The sequence below is a fragment of the Castor canadensis genome, chromosome 3, assembly GCF_047511655.1.
Source record: "Castor canadensis chromosome 3, mCasCan1.hap1v2, whole genome shotgun sequence".
NCBI lineage: Eukaryota > Metazoa > Chordata > Mammalia > Rodentia > Castoridae > Castor > Castor canadensis.
Genome location: NC_133388.1, coordinates 124,025,100 through 124,052,417, shown reverse-complemented (window position 1 = coordinate 124,052,417; position 27,318 = coordinate 124,025,100).

Sequence of the window (27,318 nt, the reverse complement as noted above, 5' to 3'; positions counted from 1 at the left end):
TGAGGTTTAGTGTAAATCAAGTCTAAATAGAACATAGTCTCATGGGGGCTTGTGATCTGACCTGGTAGGATGAGAAGAGACATAGACTCCAATTGCATCAGATCATAAAATTGAATATGTAAAGGACTATGTGGTAAGACAGGTTAATAATAAATAAATAATAAGTGTGTCCTTGACCATGTCAAGGTATGGATATGTCAGTGGATTAAAGGATTGGAACTGTAATCCATGTGTGTGTCCTAAAGAAATGTGTCACTTTCTTTCTTATGAGTTATTGAGGGCTTTCAAGAAAGTAATGCTGTAATAGCATGCTATTTTTAAAATCATCAAATTGATGTAAACAAGAATGTTAAAATGATCAACAAACCCCCAGACAACTTTATAGAGTCAGAGATAAACCAGAATCTAATAGACACCTCCCTAAAGATTTAACTGTTGCCCATATCTTGGGTAATCTCAAGTTGCCTTTAAAAGCCTCACTGTTCAGTGGAAACTTTGAAATACTCTACTTATTGTCAAGAATTAATTTATATTTTTATTTAATCAAATGGATCTATCTTTCAAATATGAAAATCTGTTATTAATAATCTGGTTTTTTTCATTTTTTAAAATATTAACACATTTTACTGTATGTGAAAGAAGTGCTTACTGGAAGGAAAAATGAATCCAAGCATGTTAAGGATATTAAAAGATAATCAACTTGAAAGGACATTTATCTGTTAAAATTAGCACACATTTTGTTTCCTCCCTTGAGGAGGGTGGGAATAAGTAAAAAGAGTAACAAATCCCCATGTCTAATTTCAGCCACAGTTCTGCTGGACAGTTCCATACAAACTTCAGGTCTCTGTGTATTTTACTTTGCCCCAGAATCTTTTCCCACTAAAGGCATTTAATCCTCATAATATATCTATGGAGAAGGAAATAATACCATCTTCATTATACAGGTAAGAAATGAATGGATGAGTAATGTGCTGAAGGTTTAAAGAATACTGAATGATTAGAGTGAGGACATCAACCCCCAGCTCTAGATTCTAAAACAATAGAACCCCAATTCTTTTTTTTTTTCAAAGTAGAGGCAAAGTTTTATTTACTTTCCAAAGGAGGAAAGGAGTTGGGTATCATAGGCAGTATCAGCCCAGTGGAATAACTGCTGTGAATTTTTTTATTGTTGTTTTGGGTGGAGTACAAATGTATTTACAATTTATCAAATATATCTTACTTAAATTCAACCCTTCCATCATTCTCCTGTATTCCCACCTCCCACCATTCCCAGTTAAATTAGTATATCTAGTGCCTTCTTTAGATGGAGAAACCATCTTATTTTTCTGATAACTCCTTGTTTAAACAAAAGAATTTCAGATTGTGATATTTATTATAATGAAGTTTCATAAAAACTTCTCCCCCACAAATATCCCAATAAACCTTAGTAGGTTTCATGATCCACATAGTACTCTTTGATATTGTATTAATATTTTAAATTGCACACATATACACAGTATCTTCTTTGTAAAATCCTAAGGTTCACAATAATACATTTTAATTGCAAAGCAGGAGTTCTGTGATTGACTGGCAATGATATATAGAGGTGGATTCACACTGTCCTATGTAAGGACTGCTTCAAAATACATAATGAATCAGAACTTTCAGCATTCAGAAATACACATATGCATGTCTAGAGGAAGGGTCAGGTAATTGGGCCAAGAGATTAATTAAGGGGGAGCTTGGAAAAGAAATGGCCTTAATATGGTCTTAATAGAATACAATAACAAACATGCAAAACATGCAGTGTCTGTCTCTGTCTCTTTTTCTCTCTCTGTCTCTCTCTCTCTCTCTCTCACACACACACACAGACACACACAGACATACACACACAGACTCAGAAAACTACTTTGTGACCTGTGTTCACAACACAAGGATAGGGAAGAGGCTCTTCTCCTCTCTGAAAGGACACAGGGAGGCACAGAACACAAAGTACACTATAACCTCCCATATATCTAAAACATTTGGGTCTCAGCAGTCACAGCCCAGCTTCATGGGCTTATAGCAGCCTCATCCACATTCACTCCAAAAGCACAATTGCCTTAGGCCTTCTGTGGTCTCCCAGGGCATTCTCAGCTATGGGAAATCACTCAACTGGGAACCAGTAGTAGCAGCAGTAGTAGAAATGTTTCCCAGAGATTCTTAGGTGCATATGCCTCACTAGGCTACATCAGCAGAGAGCTGGATTGAAGAGGATGGACATCACAGATGCTGTCTCAAACTTGGAGCAAATGTGAAGCTGGGGCTTGAACTCAGAACCCTCACCTTAAGCCACTCCACCAGCCCCATTTTTGTGAAGATTTTTTGAGACAGGGTCTCATGAACTATTTGCCCAGGTTGGCTTCAAACCATGATCCTCCTGATTGCTGCCTCTTGAGTAGCTAGGATCATAGGCATGAGCCACCTGCACCAGCTTAGTTCTTCAGTCTTGTTAATGTCCTGACTGATTTCCTAAAAATGTGGAAGATTCCAAGTGAGTTCTTCAAAAAGCAAAGTTTATACATTTCAAACTTTCCTTCAGTTTGTGATTGTGTTTTTTTTCTTTGTATTAATAGAATTTTAAAATTCAAAAATGTTATAGCTGGTAGATTGATTTACTGTTTTTTGGCAGTACTGGGGTTTAAACTGAGGGCTTAACAGGTGCTGTACCACTTAAACCATGCCAGCAGTCCACACTGATTTCCTCTTTAAACCCCCACATAGGGAAATTTTAAAAGTTCTTGACCACATTATAAGTACTGTTTTCAAAAAAGATATGAAATATGATTCTTGTACTTTAAAGAATATATTAATAATTTTATTAATTTAATAAATGTTAATTTTTAAGAAATAGATGTGATGTTTTTGTATATTGAATTTCTATTTTAAAAAGTTCACTTCTGTTTTACACACATATTCTGCAATTTATTCTTTAAGGGCTTCATTTATTTATTTATTTTTACTCTTGTGCTTCGGTTACTTTTTGGTATTTACAAAAGTTCTTTCAAAATATGAAATATATCATACTTGAATTCACCCCCTCCATCATTCTCCTTTATCATTCCTCCCTCAATTCCTGGAATAGTTTTAACAGGTCTCATTTTGCCATTTACATACATGTGTACACAGTATTTGCACCAAATTCACCCTCCTATCCCCTATCCCCACATCCTCATTTTTATATAAAGGGAGTTTTTTATACAGGAAGTACATCAACCATATTTATCATCTTAACTTCCTTGTTTTACCTTCCCTCTCTCATATGTGATCTCCCCTTAGCATGACCTGACCTGTTTTTCATAATATTGCTTGGATTTGTATTAGTTCTATATTCCACAAATGAGAGAAAACATGCAGCCCATGGTCTTCTGAACCTGGCTAACTTCAATTATGATGATGTTCTCCAGTTCCATCCATTTACCTGAAAAAGAAAAAATTTCATTGTCCTTTGTGGCTGAATAAAATTCTGCATTTTCTTAATCTATTCATCAGTAGTGGGGGCATCCACAGCTTAGCTGTTATGAATAAGGCTGCAATAAACATGGGTGTACAGGTGCCTTTTTTGTAACCTGTCTTACATTCCTTTGGGTATACCCTTAAGAATAGAATTGCTGGATCATATGGCAGTTCTATTTTTAGTTTTTTGAGAAGCCTCCAAAGTGTTTTCCATAGTGGTTCTGCCAGTCTACATTCACAAAAACAGTGTATGAGGGTTCCTTTTCCCCCATATCCTTGCCAACTTTTTTGTTGTTTGTGCTCTTGATGGTATTCATTCCATTTTGATTTGCATTTCCTTTATTGCCAGGGATGTTGGGCATTTCATCATGTATTTTTGGCCATTTGGACTTCTTCCTTTTAAAATGCTCTGTTAGTTCATTTGCCCATTGGGTCATTGATTTGGGGAGAGTTTAGATTTTGAGCTGTCCACATATTCTGGTTATTAATCAAACATATAGCTGGCAAAGATATTTTCCCATTCTGTAGACAGCCTCTTCAATTTAGAAACCATTTCTTTTGCTGTGGAGAAACTTTTAAATTTAGTGTAGTCCCATTTGTCAATCCTTTCTCTTAGTTTCTGAGACATTTGAGTTCTATTTAGGAAGTCATTGCCTATGTCTATTAATTCCAGTGCATCCCTTGATGTCTCCTGCACTAGCTTCAAAGTTTCAGCTATTATATTAGGTCCTTAATCCACTTTAAATTGATACTTGTACAGGGTGAAAGACATGGATCTAATTTCTGTTTTCTGCATGCAGATTCTCAGTTTTCCTAACAAGGTTTGTGAAGAGGCTGTCCTTTCTCCATCATATGTTTTTGTCACCTTTGTCAAAAATCAGATAGGTATAACTGCATGGATTCATATCGGGTCTTAATCTTTATTCTACTGGTCTTCATGTCTGATTTTCTGCCAGTACCCTGTTGTTTTTATTACTATCATTGCGTAGTATAGTTTGAAGACAAATACTGTGATACCTCTAGCATACTCTTTTTGAGAATTGTTTTGGCTATTTGTGGTCTTTTGTGCTTCCAGATGAACTTTAAGGTTGGTTTTTCCATATCTATGATGAACATCATGGGAATTTTGATGGGAAGTGCATTGAACATGTATATTACTTTTGGACATATAGCCATTTTTACAATATTGATTCTACTAATCCATGAGAATGGGAGATCTTTCCATCTTCTGTAGTCTTCAATTTCTTTCTTCAGTAGTTTATAGTTTTCCTTGGAGAGGACTTTCAAGTCCTTTGTTAAGTTTATTTATATGTACTTTATTTTTTGAGATTAATGAAGCTGGAATTATTTTCCTATATTCTTTCTCAGTCTGTTCATTTTTAGTATGTAGAATGGCTACTGGTTTTTGTAAACTGACTTTGTATCCTGCTACTTTGCTGAAGTTGTTTATTATGTCTAGGAGTTTTTTGGTGGAGTTTTTCAGATCTTTTAGGTATAAGACCATGTCATCTGCAAATAGGGATACTTTGACTTCTTCCTTTCCTTTTATTTCTTCGTCCTTTCTTATTGCTCTGGCTAGGAATTCCAAGACTATGTTGAATAAGATTCCTGACTTAGAGGAAATGTTTTCAGTTTTTCCCCATTTAGTATGAGGTTGGCTATAGGCTCTACATATATAGTCTTTATTATGTTAAGATACATTCCTTCTATTACTAGATTCATTAGAACGTTTATCATGAAAGGATGTTGAATTATGTTGAAGGCTTTTTCTGCATCGTTGAGATAACCATGTGAATTTGTCTTTGCTACTGTTAATATGCTGTATTACATTTGATGATTTGTGTATGTTGAACTATACCTGCATTCCTGGGATCGAACCAACTTGATCATTGTGTATGATCTTTTTGATATGCAAATATTTTCCTAAGGATTTTTCTATCTAAATTCATTAAAGTGATTGGCCTGTAATTGTCTGGTTTGGGATGAGTGTAATGCTGGCTTCATAGAATGATTTTGGCACTGTTCTTTCCCTTTCTATTTCATGGTAAAGTTTGAAAATGTTGGTATTAATTCTTCGATAAGATCTGGTAGTATTCAGCAGTGAATCTGTTTGGTCCTGGACTTTCTTTTTTGGGAGATTATATTACTGCTTCAATTTCATTGCTTATTATAGATCTGTCTAGATGATTAATATAGTCTTGGTTCAAGTTTGCTTGATCATATGTGTATAAAAATTTGTCCATTTCTTCTAGATTTTCTAATTTATTTAACTATAGATTTTCAAAGTAGTCCCTAATGATTCCCTGGATTTTTTTCTTGGTGTTGTGATCCCACCTTTTTCATTTTTAATGTTATTGATTTGGGTCTTCCCCCCCCTTCCTTGTTACAGAGATTTGTCAATCTTACTTATCTTTTCAAAGAACCAGTTTCTTTTCTCCTTAATTTTTTGTAACATTTTTCTCCACTTTCAATTGATTTGGGCCCTCATTTTTATTATTTTTCTCCTTCTGCTAATTTTGTGATTAGCTTGTTCTTGTTTTTCTAGGAGTTTGAGATGCAGTATTATGTCATTTATTTAAAATTTTAATGCATTCATGGCTATAAACTTTTCCTTCTTTGCTGTGTCCTGAAGTTTCTGAAGTTGTGTTTTAATACTAATTAAATTCCAGGAAATTTTTTATTTTCTGACTTATTTCTTCAGTAACTTACTGATCATGGACCAATGTGTTGTTTAGTCTCTAGTTATTTGAGTATTTTCTGCTGTTTCTCTTACCCTTCAGCCCTCAGGCAATATTTTTTTGTCTGTAATGTGGATTTCTTATAAACAATAAATTTCAGGTCTTCCTTTGTAATCCATTTTGCTAATCCTTGGCTTTTGATGGGGGAATTGAGGCCATTAACATTCAGTGTTAATATTGAGAGGTTTGCACTCCTAAGGATATACACGAAGGAATTTGAGTCAGGTTACTACAAAGGCACTTGCACACCCATGTTTACTGCAGCCCTATTCACAATAGCTAAGCCATGGAAACAGCCAAGATCCCCACTACTGATGAATGGGTTAAGAAAAGTGTAGTATTTATACACAATGGAATTTTACTTAGTCACAAAGAAGAATGAAATTTTGTCATTCACAGATAAATGTATGGAACTGGAACACATCATCTTAAGTGAAGTTGTTATGCTCAGAAGGCCAAACATCACATGTTGTCCCTCATATGCAGATTATAGACCCAAAACAAATGCAGTAATATTATGGGACATAGATCACACTAAGGGGAAGCTGTACTCAAGAGGGATAGGGCAAGGGAAGGGAACCAAAAACTTGCATGTAGTTGATATACTCACTCTGCAGAAATGAATATAGAAAATTTAAACTGAATCCACCATGGGAAGAGGACTAGGGAGGATTGAAGAGAACTGGTAGAGTTTTAAAACATTTATGCATGGAAACACACAAGGAATCTCCCTGTGCAGCTGTCTTTATCTCAAACTAGCAAAACCACCATGTTTCTCTTATTATTTTACGGTTTTTCTTCTACAAAATTGGAGAACAGGAGGGCAGAATAGGTTCTGCTGGGTCGGGGGGCATTGGTGGGTAGGGGCTGGTGGCAGGGAAAGGGGATAGGATGATGAATATGGTTCAAAGAAAGTATATACATGTATATAAATGCAAAAATAATATCTGTTGCAACTGTTCCAGGAATCAGGGTGGGGGAGGGTGATGGAGAGTACTGGAGTGGGTGAATTCAAGTATTATGTATTTGATATATTCTAAGAACCTTTTTTAATTCTATAAGGTATCCCCACCCAGAATGACAATAATAACAAAAAAATATTGAGAGGTTTGTGGTGATTCCTGCCATCTAGTTGTTTTTGTTGTATAAGCATTTGTGTGTGTGCAACTAATTCTATGCTACTCTCTGATTCCTTGTGTGCTCTTCTCTTGAGGTTTAATAATTTCCATCCTCTTAAGGCTGTGTTTGTTTTCATCATGTATATGCAGGATTGCTTTCAAAATCTTCTGTAGTGGTGGCTTAGTACTTTCTGTTTCTCATGAAAGATTTTTATTCCTCCAATTTCAAATGGTAGCTTTGCTGGATAGAGTATCCTAGGATTGAAATTGTTTTCTTTCAGTGCTCAAAATACCACAATCCATACCTTTCTTGCTTTTAAGGTTTCTGTTGAAAAATTTGCTGTTATTTCAGTGGGTTTACCTTTATATGTTGTTTGATTTTTTTCTCTCTTATAGCCTCCAATACTTTCTTTGTTCTCTGTGCTAATTTTTTGTACTATAATATGCCATGAGAGGTTTTATTTTGGTCATGTTCTATTTTGGTGTCCTGGAGACTTCACTGTACCTGAATGGGCATCTTTTTCTTCAGATCTGGAAAATTTTTCTGCTATTATGTTGCTGAATCTATTATGTATAACTTTGGCTTGCACCTCTCCTTATTCTTCAGTGCCCATGGTTTGTAGGTTTTGTCTTCTGCTGGAGTTGCAGCATTCTTGCATATTCCTTTTGCCTCTCTTGAGTATTTTATCTAAGAATTCTTCTGTGTTTTCTATAATATCTATTTTGTCTTTGAGCCCTGAAATTCTGTCTTCCACTTGTTCCAGTCTGCTGGAGTGGATTTAAAATGTGTTTTTTATTTGATTATGGTACTTTTTAATTCCAGAGTTTCTGTTTGATTCTCTTTTTTTTTTTGAGACTTTCTGTATCTTTCTTAAACTCCTCTTTTATATCTTGTACTGTCTTATTTCATTTATCTCTTTTTTCATAATCTCTTTAGTTTCATCCCCTTTGAGTTCATTTAGTTATTTCTGTGTCCCCTTGAGTTTTTAACCATGTTCTTTTGGGTTGAGTTGTTTTTGTATACCTTCTTTAAGCTCCTCTTTAAGCTTACTGAACATTGTTACCATCATTCTTCTGACATCAGCAACTGAGAATTCATTCCCTTCATTTTCCACCAAATCCTCTATTATGTGATTGTTAGTCTTTTGAGGAGTAATATTTGCCTGCCTTCTTTTTTCCCCCATGTTTCTGTTTGTGCTTTGTTCACATGTTATTGATTAATTACTTGAGGATTTTAATTACCAGTTTTCTTTCCCTTGATATAATTTCTATTCTCTGATTAGCTTAGTTGTAATCTAGGTTGTTGTAACCTTTTTGTTCACTGACCTGGACATATAGCTTAGCAAACACAAATTCACAGATTTAAGGTCAAACCAGTTATTTATATAATTATATATATATATATAATGTATATATATATATATATATATATATATAACGTATATATATATATATATATATAAATCCTTGTTGATATTATCTATAAACAGCAGGTATTGGGGAGATAACTATTCTCTATTCGCATAGAGAATAACAGTTAATTAAAATGATGGAGCTAGGAGAGGGGGCAAGGAGGAGGGAGAAAGGTGAGGGAGAGAAGAGGTATGAGGTGTGGAAGCCACAGGGTTATAAGGCCCTAAGTGTGTCAAGGTATAGTTCAGTCATTCTGGGGGTGATGGTATTGTCAGGGATTGCGGAGGGATAGAAAGGATGGGATAATGTGTAGAATTCATATAACAGACTATTCAGTTGAATGATTAATGTAAAGGAGGCAGGGACAGAGGGGTGAAAGGGAGGGGGAGGAGAGGAAGGCAAAGAGAAGAAAGGAAGAGCAAAGAAGAAAAGAGAAGAAAAAATTGAGGAAAAAAATAAAAGGAAAAATGACTTTCCAGCAGGTGGGCTGGCAGCACCTAGTCTGCAGCACCCTGGCTTCGGGGGCTGTTATGTGCTATAGAAAGCTAATTTAAAGGTTAATCATTGTACATTGTGATCCACCTAAGTATTGGCAATATCCAAGTTGGCAAAAAAAAGCCAGATTACCTAATCCTTCCTACCATGAATCTGAAGAATTCTTTTGGCATCATGAAAGCTCACGATTCTAAAGTCTGTAGGTTATCTGTCCAAAAGATTTCTTATTACCAGTTTAATATCTAGAAATGTCAGCTATAAAATTTTAACTAAAAACTTTTCTTTAGAAAATGAGTGTTTGATAGAAATTATGTAAACTAATATAGTTTTTAATTTGGCAAAATATCAATTTATAGCTTATTTAGTAGGTGCATATCTTCAAGAAAAACTTTACAAAAATTGAACCAAGAATGTAAATAAAATATGCTATTCCAGGATCATTTTTTCTGATGATCAAATTATGATCAAATAGAAATAAATGTCTACCTTCAGAAAAAGCAGTATGTATTCAATCATGTTGGATAAATTTTTTCTATGTGATCTTAAGACATATTCCCCAAGACAGATTTTCAAAAATGCACTAAATTAAATAATTATTTTGCTCCTCTATTAATAAGTCTTCACAACTCGTTTAGATTTTAGTTTATTGATATTTAAAAAAATTCTTTTTTGGTGGAGCTGGTACCTTTATGAGCAGTATTAAATTGATAAATAAAGCTATATACATTTATGGTACACAACATGATATTTTTGAAATATGTATATATACACTATGAGGTGGCTAATGCAAGCTATCTAACATATGTACTGCCTCACATGCTTACTGATTTTTTTTTCTGGTGAGATATCTTAAAATCTACTCTTTCAGTATTTACCAAGTATAAAACACATTGTTATTCTTCTTATAATCATAGTGCTGTGCAATAGGTCTCTTGCAGCTATTCTTACAAAAATTTTGTAACTTTTGAGTAACATCCTCCTAATCTTCCTACCCCCATGCCAACCCCTGGTAAATACTTTTTCATTCTGTGCTACTGTGAGTTTGACTTGTGTAGATTTTACGTGGAAATAAAATAATGTGCTATTTATCTTTCTGTGACCTTTTAAAATTTTATTTCTTGAATGCATTCCCTTTTTCATTCATAAGTTGTTTTTCTCTACAGCTTCTATATTATATTAGGAAATTAAGCATGTTTATTAATTTTCATTGTTCTTTAACAATTTACCATTAGTAAGCAGAATTGCATAAATTATTAATCAGAGATTTATAAATGGTCATTGATTATAGTTCCAGATATATTTTCTCTATGAACTAACACAATCTTCCATGACTGTCATCAAATTTTCTATAACAAAACATTCTTAATATAATGAAAAGAGATGGGGAACCAACATTTAAAGTTCCTTTTTTATCTTCTATTTTTGGCTTTCCTTCCATTCTCACAGGATATGGAAAGAAAGGTAGTCTTTGTAGTGACAAATTTGACCAATGAACCCTTCGGGAAAAGACTCATTTTCTTCAAGACTGAAAAAGGCAGATTTTGACACTTTAACCATAGGTGTAAAATTTATAATTAACCTCTAGAAATGAGCTTAAGTCTCTGATCAGTGATAGTGAAATACACTACACAATATTGACTATGGAATAGCTGCATATACCAACACATTTATCCTTTTTTTAATTTGATACTTAAATCAAAAGGGATTTAGGCAATGTGCAAGGGCTAATTACTTAGGGCTGCAAACCTGTAAGAGTCAATAATGATAGAAAATAGTTCTCACTTTTAGCTCAAATCTGCAAATAAATCTTCTTCACCAATTTAGGCATTTAAAAAATCCCTTTGTGTAATTCTTCAAAAATGTGTTTTGAAGTTACAAAGTTTAGAAGAAAAAAATAGCACAAATAGACTAGAGATCTCAGAATATCATGGAAAGATTGCTTTCATTCACATCAGATTTATTTAAGCTCAACTTGATATTTGTAATTGTTATCTGCACTAAAAATCCAATAAATATAGAGTTCCACACTTGATGAAAATCTTCTTACAATACTGCCAGCACTTACCTACCACCTTAGTGAATTTCAGTTGAAAATACAAAACTTCAAGGGACAGATAGATAGGTAGATAGATGGATTCCAAACAAAACAAATTTAGCAATGCATCACAAAATGAATATATCTGAGTACCAGTGGAAGGGGGGAGGGCATAAAGAAAGATTAAGTGAGTGTGTATATGGTTGATGTGTTTTACATGAAAATAGAAGAATGAAACCTGTTGAAATTATCTAAAAAAGGGGGGGAAGGGGGGAAGAGAGAGAATAATGGAGGTGGGTAAATCTAACTAAGGTATATTATAATCACAGATATAAATATCACAAAGTATGGCCCTGCACAACTATTATATGCTAATGAAAATGAATGTATCATAAACAATTGGAAATTCAAAGATGGATCACTCTTCATTTTTTGGAAATAGCTTATTTATATCTGCAACTATTTTTTATACATCTTGCTTCTTATAACTTGGTATGTGTTTTTGAGTATAAAGTTACATTTACAAAGTTTGTAGCAAGCTATCTACTATGGCACTTGTATGAACTTTAACATGAAATGTTAAAGGTTCTGTTATATTAATTTATTGTTTATGGAGACATACAAATAATGTTAACAGTAGAAAATGCATAGAAATTAAAAATACAACAAGCAGAATAGGAATTATCTCTGAAGAAGTGGAGGAAGATGGTATCAAGGAATATCATCCAAGTTTGCAACATGTCCTTATCTTAAGCTAAGATAAGGTTAATCCATGTGTGTTCATTGTTTAATTGTCTAATGTATTTATTTTAACAAAAGCATATGGTCTTTATATTTCTGGCAACATGTTAAACTAGATGCTCAGAACAGTACCTTTACTTATATTAACACACAAAATCACTAGGGATGTAATATTATGTGTTAAGCATTGAATTTATAGCTGATCTAGTACAGAAGAAAAAATTACTCTTGGAGGTCAGAATTAGAATAAAAGTGTAACCCCCAAGAGTTGTGGGAGTCAGTGATTACCTGGTGGTATCTGAAGATCCCCGTATATAACCCAGACCAGTATTTATGAAACCACTAACAAGAATCAAGGAACAGAGCCTGGAACCTAAGTAAGGTGAGAATGAATTGCCTATTATGGCCTGAAATGAAATTCCTGAAAGGCTACATGCAGAAGAGAATCATGAGAAATCTACTCAACAGAATGAAAGAGGAGAAAAATGTTATGATTTTTTACCATAAATATGTACCCATTTTCAGGTGGGATAATAGCTGTGTCCCCCAATGATTGTAATCTAACTTTTAATGATGTTTCTTTCAGTTTGTTAGTGCAACCAAATAACTTGTAGAAGCACAAGAAATTCCTTATTAGAGGAATGCATTTTAAATAAAGACCTCAAAAAATCCCTGTAAAGATACTTATGCAAGTATCATAAGTTCATATTAAAAAATAACTATAAGAGATGAGGAAATAAAATTCAGAACAGTGTGATTCTGCCCTTCACCAACAGGGTCAAGTAAGTGTTCTCCAGGTCTTTCAACTTCTGCCCAGTGGAGTCAAGACTACTCTTCACACTCACACTCTAGAGTATGTCATACCTGCCTTCCCCAATTCACATTAACAGAAAGGTCCAAAATATGCTAGTCACCACAAGACTTACAGATACCACACAGGATGTCTTAACTGGACTACAGTGCTATTGTTCTTCCAGCACTCTTGCCCATGTCAGCCATCTTAAGAAGCCCTAGGCTCTCTGGTTTACCCATTCCCACTGACCTTTCAGTCTCTGTAACTTCTCTGCACTTCCTCCATCTTCCATCATGCTTTAATTCTTTGCCTTTTGAATACATGACCCATCATAACCTGCTGTATCATTAACCTTTCTTTTATCTTCCTTTCCAACATCTTCTCCAAGAGGAACATTGAAGATACTTCTCCCCACAGTCATGTCTTTTTTTTAATTATTCATTAAATAATTCATTTCTCCCCCCTGCTCCAATCTCCTACCCTCTCCCTCTTACCCCCCTCACTTCCAGGCAGATACTGTTCTGCCCTTATCTCTAATTTTGTTGAAGAAAAGACATAAGCATAATAAGGAAGACAAAGCATTTTTGCTAGTTGAGTTATGGATAGCTATACAGAGAGATTCCTAGACTTGCTTTCATGTACAAATGTGTTACGACCCAAGTTGACTCATCCGTAACTGATCTTTACACTGGTTACTTATCCCCTTCTCATGTTAACCTCTGTCACTTTAAGGTTTCTGTATTAGTTTCTCTGGACTAGGGACATCAAATGCTTTCATGTTTTGAGTATTCTACCTATTCTTATATCTCCCGCATTTACTCTCCCTTTGTCATGTGATCCAAGTCCAACCACATTGCTGCATTTGCCCTAGATCTGAAGTGTGCATATGAGGGAGAACATACAATTTTTGGTTGTCTGAGCCGGATAACCTCGCTCAGAATGATGTTCTCCAGTTCCATCCATTTACCTGCGAATGATAAAATTTCATTCTTCTTCATGGCTGAGTAAACTTCCATTGTGTACAAGTACCACATTTTCTTGATCCATACATCAATAGTGGGGCATCTTGGTTGTCTCCATAACTTCACTATTGTGAATAGTGCTGCAATAAACATAGGTGTGCAGGTGTCTCTGGAGGAACCTATGTTGCATTCCTTTGGGTATATCCCCAGGAGTGGGATTGCTGGATCATATGGCTGGTCTATGTTTAGATTTTTAAGAAGCCTCCAAATTTTTTTTTCAGAGTGGTTGCACCAGCTTGCATTCCCACCAGCAGTGGACCAGGGTTCCTTTTTCCCCACATCCTTGCCAACACATGTTGGTGGTGGTGTTTTTGATGACGGCTATTCTAACAGGGTTGAGGTGGAATCTTAGTGTGGTTTTGATTTGCATTTTCTTTATGGCTAGAGATGGTGAGCATTTTTTCATGTGTTTTTTGGCTATTTGAATTTCTTCTTTTGAGAAAGTTCTGTTTAGTTCAGCTGCCCATTTCTTAATTGGTTCATTGATTTTAGGAGAGTTTAGTTTCTTAAGTTCCCTGTATATTCTGGTTATCAGTCCTTTGTCTGATGTATAACTGGTAAATATTTTCTCCCACTCTGTGGGTGGTCTCTTCAGTTTAGAGAATATTTCTTTTGTTGTGCAGAAACTTTTTAATTTTCTGAAGTCCCATTTGTCCATCCTTTCTCTTAGTAGCTGAGCTGCTGTGTTCTATTGAGGAAGTCTTTTCCTATACCTATTAGTTCCAGAGTGTTTCCTGCTCTTTCTTGTAGTAACTTCAGAGTTTCAGGTCTGATATTAAGGTCCTTGATCCATTTTGAGTTGATACTAGTACAAGGTGATATGAATGGATCTAGTTTCAGTTTTTTGCAGATGGCTAACCACTTTTCCCAGCAACATTTGTTGAAGAGGCTATCTTTTCTCCATCATATATTTTTGGCATCTTTGTCAAAAATGAGATGGGTATAGTTGTGTGGGTTCATATCCGGGTCCTCTATTCTGTTCCACTGGCTTCATGTCTGTTTTTGTGTCAGCACCATACTGTTTTTATTGTTATTGCTTTTTAATATAATTTGAAGTTGGGTATTGTGGTACTGCCAGCATTGCTCTTTTTGCTGTGTATTGCCTTGGCTATTTGTGGTCTCTTGTGTTTCCAATTGAACTAGAGGATAGATTTTTCAATCTCTGTGATGAAAGCCATTGGAATTTTGATGTAAATTCCATTAAACATGTAGATTGCTTTTGGTAGTATAGCCATTTTTACTATGTTGATTCTACCAATCCATGAGCATGGGAGATCTTTCCATCTTCTGTAGTCTTCCTCAATCTCTTTCTTCAGGAGTTTGTAATTCTCCTTGTAGAGGTCATTCACATCCTTTGTTAAATTTATTCCTATGTATTTGATTTTTTTTGAGGCTATTGTGAATGGAATTTTTTCCATATATTCTTTCTCATTTTGTTCATTGTTGGTACACAGAAAAAAATAATGATTTTTGTAAGTTGTTTTGTATCTTGCCACCTTACTGTAGCTGTTTATGGTGTCTAAGAGTTTTTGGGTAGAGTTTTTTGGGTCTTTAAGGTATAGGATCATATCATCTGCAAATAAGGATGTTTTGACAGTTTCTTTACCTATTTTGTATTCCTTTTATTTCTTCTCCTTGCCTAATTGCTCTGGCTAGGAATTCTAGTACTAGGTTGAATAGGAGTGGGGATAGTGGGCACCCTTGTTTTTTTCCTGATTTTAGGGGGAATGGTTTCGGTTTTTCACCACTAAGTATGATGCAAACCTGAGAATCATGGGCATTGAAGAAGGAGAAGAGGTGCAAGCAAAAATAATGCATAATATATACCACAAAATAATAGCAGAAAATTTCCTGATTCTAGAGAAAACCATGCCCATTCAGGTATAAGAAGTCTCTAGATCACCAAACAGACCTGACCAAAATAGAAATACTCCATGATATATTATCACTAAAACAACAAGTACAAGTACAGAGACTAGAGAAAAAATACTGAAGACTGTAAGAGAGAAAAAACAAATAACATACAAAGGTAAACCCATCAAAATCACGGCAGACTTCTCAATGGAAACCTTAAAAGCAAGAAGAGCATGGAGTGGGGTCTTCCAGGCAGTGAACAAAAATAGCTTCAATCCTAGGGTACTCTACCCAGCAAAACTATCATTCAAAATAGATGGAACAACAAAAGTCTTCCATGATAAGCAGAAACTAAAACAATATATGACCACCAACCCACCACTACAAAAGATTCTCCAAGGAATCTGCACAGAGAAAATGAAAGCAAACAAAACCATGAAAGGGCAAGCAATACCAAACCATAGGAGAAGAAAAGGCAAGAAAGTAAAGAGTAACATTGATTTAGCTACACACAATCAAACCTTTAATCAACAAAGACAACTACATGACAGGGCTCACCACATACCTATCAATACTAACACTGAATGTTAATGGACTAAATTCTGCCATGAAAGACACCATTTGCCAAACTGGATTAAAAAGGAAGATCCAACAATCTGCTGCCCTATAGGAGACCCACCTCATCAACAGAAATAAGCACTGGCTGAGAGTGAAAGGCTAGAATAAGATTTACCAAGTCAATGATCCCTGAAAACAGGCAGGGGTAGCAATACTTATCTCAGACAAAGTAGTCTTCAAACTCACATTGATCAAATTAGATAAAGAAGGACATTCCATACTAATAAAAGGGGAAATACACCAAAAGGAAATAACAATTATCAACCTATATGCACCAAACTTCATCAAACATACTCTGAAGGACCTAAAAACATATATAAACTCCAACACAGTGGTAGTGGGAGACCTTAATACCCCCCTATTACCAATATAAAAGGTCAACCAAACAAAAAATCAATAAGGAAATCCTAGACTAAATCACACCATAGATCAAATGGACCTAGCTGATGTCTATAGAATATTTCATCCACAGTCATCTCTTATTGTTTATAGTTTTCTTTCCTTGATAGCCATTGTTTTACAGGTGGAGAGGATTCTCTCTCCTGTACCTCATTGCTGCTTTCAAACCATGTTTTCCTCCCTCCTGTCTAAATTCTATCAGCTTTAAATTTCCTCTTATCAGACTATATAAGTCAGTTTTTTAAAATGCTGCATTCAGACAAGAACTTCTGCATGTCTACAATTACATGATCTTCACAGCTTTACCTACTATAGACACATCTCTTGCCTTAGGTAAACTATTCCTGCTCCTAGCTAAAGTCATTCTTCTTTGTTGCAATGAAATATAAATCTCTTTCCTTCTTGTCTATACAAAGTGATCCAGCATTTATTTTTCTCCTGTCTCTTTTGTTTCTTCATCTTCCTTTCTCTCTCTCTCTCTCCCTCTCTTTGTCTCTCTCTCTCTCACATCATATATTTCTTTCTTATACCTGTTTCAATTAGTTTTTTCCATGAATTACTCCATGTCAAATACTTTTGTCTAAATTACTTATGACCTCTGCATCATAAAATACAATGAAGAATGAATTTCTTTCTTCACAGATAAATTTGAAATGTTTTGTTTTTGATACACTTACTGCCCTTGGTCTTTAAGACAACATAGTCTCATTGCATCCTTCCTGTGCTCTGTGCTCTGCTAGCTAGGTCTTTCTTTTCTTTCCAGTTCCTTTATGTTTCACATAACAGCTACTGGATCTTCTCTTTCTTATTGTCATGTGTTCCTTTAGTTATTTCTTCTACTTCATGACTTTAAGTGTCCTTTATAAGCTAGAGATTTTCAAATTTATATCTGCAGCTTACATTTTTCTCCTGAGCTTCAGAAACATCTGACTGGATCCAAATATCCAATTACCTACTCAACATTTTAACTTTTGTGTGTGTAGAAATCGCAATCAAAGCAGACTCAAAACTGAATTCCTAATCACCTTCCTCCCTCTCCAGGGATGTTTTGGATGTTCCATCCAAAACTTCTTTCTGTCTTTGTTCATGGCAACACTGTCCTTTCAGTTGCTCAGACTCAAACTTTAGAATTACTTTCTGCTCTTCTTGCTGTGTCAGAGCTCCTTCAATTAGCCAAAATATCAGAATTGAAATCCATCACTTTCCACACTAAACTACTATTATTTCTAATTTCAATTACTGAACACCTCTTAAAACATCTTCTGGTTCTATCTCCACTCCTGTTTAGGTGACTATCTACATATCAGCTATAAAGTCATTTTTAAATCATAATTCAAATAATATCTTCTAGTGTCTCAAACACTCCTCCTATTTGACCCAGAATGAAAACTAATATTCTTATAATGAATTAGAATCCTGATCATGACCTGAATCCTGACACTCTTCTGACTTTATCTCATGTTACTCTCCCCACTTGCTCCCTACATATGGGCATGCTGGCTTATTGTTTTTCAAACACAGGATAGGGCCTCTTCACTACCTGTTCTCTTTAACTTCAGCTCTGGTCTCCCAGATAGCAACTGTGATCTCCTCATCTTCTCTATAAAATATTCCTCAGAACCTTACTAAAATTGTAGCCTAGCTCAAATTTGCCAGTACCCTCCCTTCCTCTCTCTCTCTAATGATTTTCTTTTCTTTCTTCTATATAGCCATTTCATGCTGACATAAAGTTGCATATTATATTTTTCTTCTCACTGGCTTGTTAACTTCATGAAGGAAAAGAATTTTCTAATTTCTTTTATTCTTTGCTAATGTTTTCCAAGTGCCTAGATAAGAACATTGCATAAGATAGGTACTCAATATATATTAATTAATTTAATGAATGACAATCATTAGAAAATACAGATACTAAATATGATAAAATATTTAATATAAAGAAATAGCAGAATGTTATTAAGCAGAAACAAAATTAAAATAAATTAAGATTGACAAACATTTGAAAATGAAATCTAAAAGACATTAAGAGACAAACAAAATCTTACAATTAAAAACTCACTGGATGCATTTAGAATTTAGAAAGAGCTGAGAAAAGAAAATCCACTGGAAGCAGAGCTGAGGAAATTGCATAGGAAGGAGAGCTCTGTGACAGAGATCAGAAGCTAGAGAAGGTCTGACATACATTCAATTGAAATTGCAAAATATATAATACAAATGCCAAAAAGGAGAGTGGAAATGGTTGATGAAAATTTCTCAGAATTGATACAGACATGAGTCTCAATTATAAAGAGGCTCAAGAAATTTGATGTTGAATAAATAAAAGCAGATTCAATCTTGCCACATTACAGTGGTACCAAAGATTAAGACTAGAGATGTGAGACTTGTAATTCATTAGAAGGATTTTAGATACAGATAGAAAACTAGGTTTCTTTAACATAATAGTAATTACACTAAGAGACTCATCAACATAGGAAGTCAGAAGACAGAGGGATTACATCTTTAATGCGTACATAATTGTGAGTAGAATTGTATACTTAGTAAAACTATCTTTACATAATGAGGACACAATAAAAGAGCTTTCAGACATGCAATAACTGAGATAGCTGAATACTGCATTTGTTTCATAGAGCTGTCATAACAAAGTACGTCAGACTGGATAGATTAAAACAACAAAAAAATTGGCCAGGCATGGTGGCTCACGTCTATAATTCCAGAGATGGAGATTAAGAGCATTATGGTTTGAAGTCAGCCTCAGGCAAGAAGTTAGGGAGATATGATTTCAAGCAACAAACTGGGCATGGTGGTTCATAACTATAATCCCAGCTATTTAGAAGGCATAGATCGGAGGATCATGATTGGAGATCAGCCTCAGCAAAAAGACAGGACCCTATCCAAAGAAACTAACTAAAGCAAAGAGAGAGAGAGAGAGAGAGAGAGAGAGAGAGAGAGAGAGAAGGCACGGGAATCTGGGGGCATGTTTCAAGTGATAGAGCACCTGCCTAGCAAGCACAATGCCCAAAGTTCAAGTCCCACTACTGCCTCAAATGAACCAATAGCAAGAAACTATTGTCTCATAGTTTTGGAGGACAAAAGTTCATAACCAAGATTGCCTCCCTCTGATCCCTGTTGTGGGTGCTGGGGGTCGATCCATCCTTGTGGTTTCCCAGCTCCTGATGGTCTGCAATGATCCTCCTCTGCTTGAAGTTGCAGAACTCCATCTCCAACTCCATCATCACACGGGTTTCTATGTTCTGGTATCTCTTCTTGTTATAAGACCATGCATCATATTGCACCAAGAATTTATTCTACAGCATTGTGTTCTTAATTAATCACATCTGCAGTGAGTCTATTTCCAAATATGGTCATATTTTGAGGTGATAGTGGTTAAGACTTCAACATAACTTTTGGGCAGATAACATTCAAGCTATCATAATTTCAAATTCCTTTTAAGTGATGTGATTCATGAACAGGAAAATAATGACAAAATGCCTGAGACACAAGATGAAATGTCAGGTAAGTAAAAAATATATATTGACTATAAACAAACAAAATCTAGACAATAATAGCAAATGAGGCATGACAGGAAAAAAGTGGAATTCAAGCATTCCCAGGATTACTCAGGAGGAGAAAAAAGTTATTAATAGTCATAGCTCTTATTGACATTAGCATGCATGTAGAAATTTTAAGGATAGTCACATAAAAATATGAAAAGAATGCACAGTTTCCAAACAAGGCAGGAGGAAAGAAATGGAATGGACAGAAAACTACACAAACAAGCAAATTTAATTGAAAAGAGGCAATGAACAAGAAAATAAAAATATAAAAACAATGAAGAAAATAATAAAAATAAAACACTAGAAAATAAAATGCACCTAAATGTGTAATGACCACTACTGACATAATTTTCTGAAAGTTCTAGCAGAAAGACACAGATTGGTGAGTTGGAAAAATAAGTAAGTAAAATACAGGTTCTATTTTTATAAGAGGGACAGACCAAAATATTGAAAGTAAAGGAAAAGAAAATATACACTGTATAGTAACTAAAGAAAATAACTATGTACCTTAATTAATACCACATGAAATAAACTATCCACTGATAAAAGCATGTTACCAGACACACTTAACAACTCTAAAATTTGCATGTATCTAGTAACAGTCTAAAACTATAATTGGTGAAAGTGTATGTGCAAGGTGACCTGACACAATGGAAAATTTTAAGATGCTTTCTTAGAAATTAATAGGTGAATTTCTTAGAGATTAATAGGTGAAGAAAACTAAGTTTGTTGATTTGGACATTATCAAAACATACAATCACAATTAGTAGCTTGATCTAATATATGTGTACATTCATTTTAAGCACACAAAACATTTATGAAATAGACCATTATTAGGTCAAAAGCAAGTAACAAAAATATTTCAAAGATTCAGTTCAAATGTGTAATTTTATGTGACCATTAAATAAAGAAATCATTGGTCGTTCACATAAATGTTACATTTGGTAGTTTAAAAATAGCTCTAAATTGTTTGTGTATCAAAGGGACAAAATCAAAATAGAGATAACAAAATGATAATTAAATGATTATATACTAAAACCAGGTATGGTGGTGCTTACTTGTAATCCCAGCTATACAGGGGGTGGAGGCAAGAGGATGAGGAGCTTGAGTCAGCAAAATTAGTGAGATTGTCTAATAAACCAAATAAAAAAGCAAAAGACTGGAGATATGACTCAAGCCACAGGGCATCTGTCCCTCATTTGCTGGGCCCTGGGTTCCATCTCTAGTGCCACACCAACAAAACAACAAAACAAAAAGCTGACAAGGAAAGTTATAGACTGAAACGTTAATTTTAGGAATGAAGAAAAAGTGAAATTAAGTGGCAATAACATTCATCTGAAGAAAATGGAGAAAGAATAAACCTAAGGAAATTGGAAGGAAAGAAACATTAAGGAAATAAAAGCTGGAGTTAATAAACTGAAAAATAAAAGTACAATCAAGAGAATTAATAAAGCCAAAACTTTTTTTGATATATAACCTCCAATTGATCACAGAAAAACTATACAAGACAGGAATAAACAGCAAACGGTATTCAGAGTAAAAAAGGGACCATAATAACAGATGGAGAATAGATTGGAAAAAAATAAGAGGTTATTAGCAACAACATATACCAATCTGATTAGAAGTTGAGATGAAATGGGAATTTTCCTAGAAAGATGAAAATAAATTAAAATTTCTCAGGAAGAAACCAGAAATCTAAATGATACATAAAGTCGGTAATTTAAAATCTTTTCACAAAGAAAATATCAGTTACAGATGGGTTTACGTGTATGTTATAACAAATGTTTAAGGAATAATCATTAAACAATTAAAATCCTCAACAAACTCCTTCAGAGCAAAGACAAATAAGTGAAACTGCCTGCCTTATTACTGAGACTAGCACAAGCTTCTCACCAAAATCCAAGAAGAATAAAGATAAGAAAGGAATATTGTAAGGCAATTTTACAGGTAAGAATAGTGTTTAGTAGTAACGATATTAATAATGTCTAGTAACAATATTAATCTCATAACATATTAGCAATAAATAGAGTATGGTATGTCATGAGCAAGATGAATTTACTCTGGGAGTGGAAGACTGGTTTAACACCAGAAATCTCACTTATAGTTTTATTTATTGGTGAAATTTACTTCATTACACATTAAAGATAAAAAACAGAAGATCTATGTAAAAAATAATTTTGATAAATTTTACATAGTTTATGATGAAAAGAACTCTTAGCACCCAGTGGAAGTTCCCTATCCTGAAAACAAATGACCATTAAACACAAATAAACAAAATAGAAACCTGATGACAGATATCAGACAATACCAAAAAGACACAAAGCTTCTCCTGAAACTGGGGACAAGCTTCACTGTAATTCTGCATCCCTCCTACTTTTATATTGATAATTCCATACAAAAACATATATAAGACCCAAGGTTAGGAAAGTTTAAGAAGTCAGAAAAACTTCCAAATATGAGGTCAATATTATAAATCAATTGAATTCTTATAGGCCAATAACAAACATAAAAAATACATTTTATTATACTTATATCATCAAGGAAAATATCCAAGAAACAAATCCAATAGAAGTATAATGCTTTATTTAAGGAAGTAAATACTTTTGAAAAAGATATTATTTAATAAATGAAGAAACATAGAGCATTCATCTATAGAGTCTTGATATCATAAAGAAGTCAATTCCATTTATTTTATAGACCATATAATTCCAAAGAAATCAGGACAGGCCTATTTTCATAGAATATGTCAAGCTGATTCTAAAATTTATGTGACAGAGCAAACAGAAAATTATAATGAACATACTCATAAGAAAATAATAATATTAATATAGTAGCAAATACGTATGTAGTACTTACCATGTGCCAGGTACTATTCTAAATGTGTTGTATTTACTAAGTTATTCAATCACAAACTACAAATTAGATTCTATTATTCTTTCTCCCTGTCTGGCAGTTGACAGACTGATGCCCAAAGAAATAAGTAACTTGCTCAAGTGGTGTTGTGACAGATAGCAACCCTAATATAGTCCTCCATTGGCATCTGTACAATATTGGTCCTGGAATGCCTTGTGGATATCAATGTCTATAAAAGACTCCAGTCCTTTATAACAATTACATGATAGTGGTACACATCCTAGGAAAACCTTCCCATACACTTTCAATTATCTCTAGATTATTTATCATACCAAATACAATGTATATGCTAGGTAAGTAGCTGTTATAATGTGTTGTAAGGAGTAATAGCAAGATAAATTTTGCACATTCAACATAAATGAAAAATTTTCTGAGTATTATCAACCCACAGTTGGTTGAATCCAATATAGAATATATGAAAATAGTGCTTTGGAGAATCATCTCTGCCAAAATCAAGATCTGTTACAAAGTTAGTATAATTGAGACATGATTTTTAATGAGGGGATATGTAAAAGGGTCAGCATGTTGGAAAAGATAACCTTATAGCTATATATCTAACAAAAGACTGATACAATGACGGTTTGTGTTGCAAATCAATGCAGGAAATCATAGTCTATTCAACAAAATGGCATTTAGAAAATTGCTTATGTATATGAAGTTGACTTAAAAAAACTGAAAGGAATCCCTACCTCACATCAATCATCAATTCAATTCAGAAAGAATAAAGATTTGTATCTTGAAAGGCAAATTTTTGAAACACACTCATATACATATATATGTATATGAGGATGTAGAATAATTTATTTATTAACTAAAGGTTGGAATGCTTTCTTTATTAATTTTATGGCAATGCAAACAGAAGAAGAAGAAAATATTGATATATTTTGATTACATTGAAATTTACAAAACTTGGCTTCATCAAAAACACCAAAGGGAGCAAAAAAGCCACAGACTTGGAGAAAATTTCAGCACATATAACTGTCAAAAATTTTGATTTTACACCATCATTCCAATAAAAGTGGAATTATTTTGAGAAAAGCCCTTAAGTTATCCCTCTATCATTTATGTCTGAAGCACATCTTCACATTTAATGCAAACTCACAGAAAAATTAACATTTCCCAAAATGATAAAAATTCTAATTTCATTTTACAAATCTAGGATTAAAAAGTAACTATTCTAGGAAATTTAAGAATCTGATTTTAAAGCCAAAATTTAAGGGTTTCTTAACAAAAATAATCTAATTATTCTACATTTACACTAAGATCATAAAATGAGGCCCTATGTAATAATGGCAAGAATGAAAAAGAAATTCTGAATATCAGTTTGCCAATGACATTTCACTTTCTTTTTCCTTTTGTTCTGTTCCCCTACTATTATTTACAAAGCTTTTTCAGAATAAATTAAGTATATGATAAAGGAAAAAAGTAAAGGTCATGTACAACAGCATAGATAAAGTAGATCAAAGAGATGATTACTTCCAATGCTCTCCTATTCTTGGAAGATATGCTATTGGGTATAGTTTGTGTGACTGGCATTTTCAAAATTGTTCTGGATTCTTAGCACATGAAGGATCACATCTCTTATTTGTATGAATATTAACCTCACAAATTTATACCCTTTCCTTCCCATGCACTGTCTCCCTCTCACTCTTGAGAATGCTGCCTAAGAGCATATGGTAAGGAGCATGTACCTGTTCCCTTGGCAGAGATGATTTGGGTTCTGGTCCATAAAACGTTTGAACTTGGACTACAGTATCTACCTTCGGCCTAGGCAATGGGAACCCCTTGCTTGGAAGTGCCTTTCTCTCCAGTTTCCTCCTCTAGTGACTAGGAAGTCTCTATGGCACTGTGTGGATGAGGCTCAAACCTGATCCTGTATGGATCCTGTTGTTTAGAAATGCCTACTTCCAAAATTGCCTGAGTCACCATTCTATGGCTGGTTTTAGATAGACTTAGCAGTTCTTTCTCAGCATGGTGTTTAGAGTCCTGCCTGCTATGCAGAGCTCCGAGTGAGACATGTTTGGTGCAAGGTCGAATTTGTTCTCTTTCAGTACTCTCTGACCTTTACCAGTGGGTAGGGCTGATGGCCCCTGGAACCCCTGGACTCATGCCTATGGGATCATGCTATTGCCCAGCTCTGCTTTATTTTTGTGAAACTCACAAATGTTAACCCACCAAGAGGTGACTGATGCACTGATAGAGAGTGACTCATACCCATGTGGATCACAGACTTTCCAGTTCAGGACTTTGGCTACTGAAGGTTGATGGCTACCCCATGAGTTTGTGTAGAATTGTGGCTCATCCTTTCACCTACCTATGTTGTTTCCATGTGCTGCCTGTAAGGGACACAGCACCTGAGAGTCATTGGGACAATCCTCACTATATGTACTGTGCTCTGGCCAAGACAAGAATCCAATACTCTGTAGGTTATGCACACATGATAGGCAGTCCCAAATAATGTCTTCTCATGGCCATCCATGTGGTAACATTGTGTTCTCCCCCTAGCCCGACAGAGAACATTCCTTGAAAAAGGATAGACTATAGGACCTCACCTATTTTCACTGATGATGCTACTTTGGAAAGATGGATTTATGGACACAGAAAGAGATCTCATTTTTGGAACTTGATAACTGCAGCCTAAGGAGTTCAAGGAAACACAGGGCTGAACGATGAAGTCTTCCAACTTTATGTTATAAAATTCTGACTGGCAAACTTAAAATGACCAGAGAACAAATCCATTTATATTTAACTGCATGTGGTCATTATCAAGGCAAGGCAATGACAGCCTTAGAGAGATATTGAAAGCCCCCACTAAAGATTAGGGTACTGCAGGAGCACGAAGATGATCCACACTGTATTTCTTTGATGTTTTGGCTTGGTTTTGTTGTTTTTTAAATGTTCTGAAGAATATAGCTTTAAAACTACTGTCTTTCTACCTTCTTCTCAAAATGGTGAATATGAAATTAGTGAAGAACAGTGGCTATTGAAGAAAAGAACATGGAACAGTGATGTCTGGATATCTTAAAGGATTTTCATGGCTCTTGCTATTCAAAAAATGCAGAGATTCCTTAAAGATATGGGTATCACCACAATGATTCTTAAGAATGAATGATTCTTAAGTCCCTCTACACATTACTATCTTCCTCCATATATTACCATTCCTCTCATATACCCATGAGTTTTGTAACATATGTTTTTCCATCCAAATGTGAACTCCATATTCTGTACTCCGCTGAGGTAACCATGATGGTCTAGACTCACTTTTCTCTTCAAAATTATTGAATGCATTCCTAGTCAGTCAAGACATTCAGCTAGAATGTGGGAATTATTATTTTCATATTTGAAATGCAGGCAAAGATACAGAATAATCATTTATGTAAAGTCATAGTAGCCCCTCTAGCAATGAAACAAATTGTGTCATTATACTGTTTCTTTTGTTTTAACTTAGGGAAATGCCATTAAACTAGCCCCTTATTTCAGGTACAAATAACAGAAAGGGAAAAGTATATTTCAGTGAAATTGTTTAAACTCCTACTGATGTATTTATAAGATTCACTGCCTGACTATTTAAATCCATGAGGGAGCATATTATCCCAAGGGTAAATGCAACTGGATGGCTGAAGCTTATGGTGTGGGAGGAACTGAAGGACAAGTCCAAAATATATTATAGCAGAGTGACTCAAGTGAGCTGTATCCCTCTTCCTCCTTGTCATCTATTGTATAAGATGAAGAAGAATTTCTATGTTACCAAGACCTCCCACTTGAAGTCTGGAAAAAGATGTCTTGAAAAAAACATAAATTTTTGATAGTTTTCTTCATGAGAGTATCTTATACCCCTTAAGATAATTCACTAGAACAAAGTGATATCCATAAGAACTCAGCTAAAATAGGAGGCAGTGTGGCATGATCAAAACTGACAATTTTGGAGTTTTGATCCAAAGTCTAATAAATCAGACTTGGAATTCTGGTTTCAGCCACTTAATAACTGTGTGACCACAGATACCTTATTTAACTTTTCTGAGCTCCAAATCTCAACTATAAATTTGAAATAATAATACCACACAAGAATGCAACAAAAAGTAGGAATCCAATGAAATGTGACTATTACTACTGTCTCACTAGGCAAATCCTTTGTTGATGATGCTCATCATAAT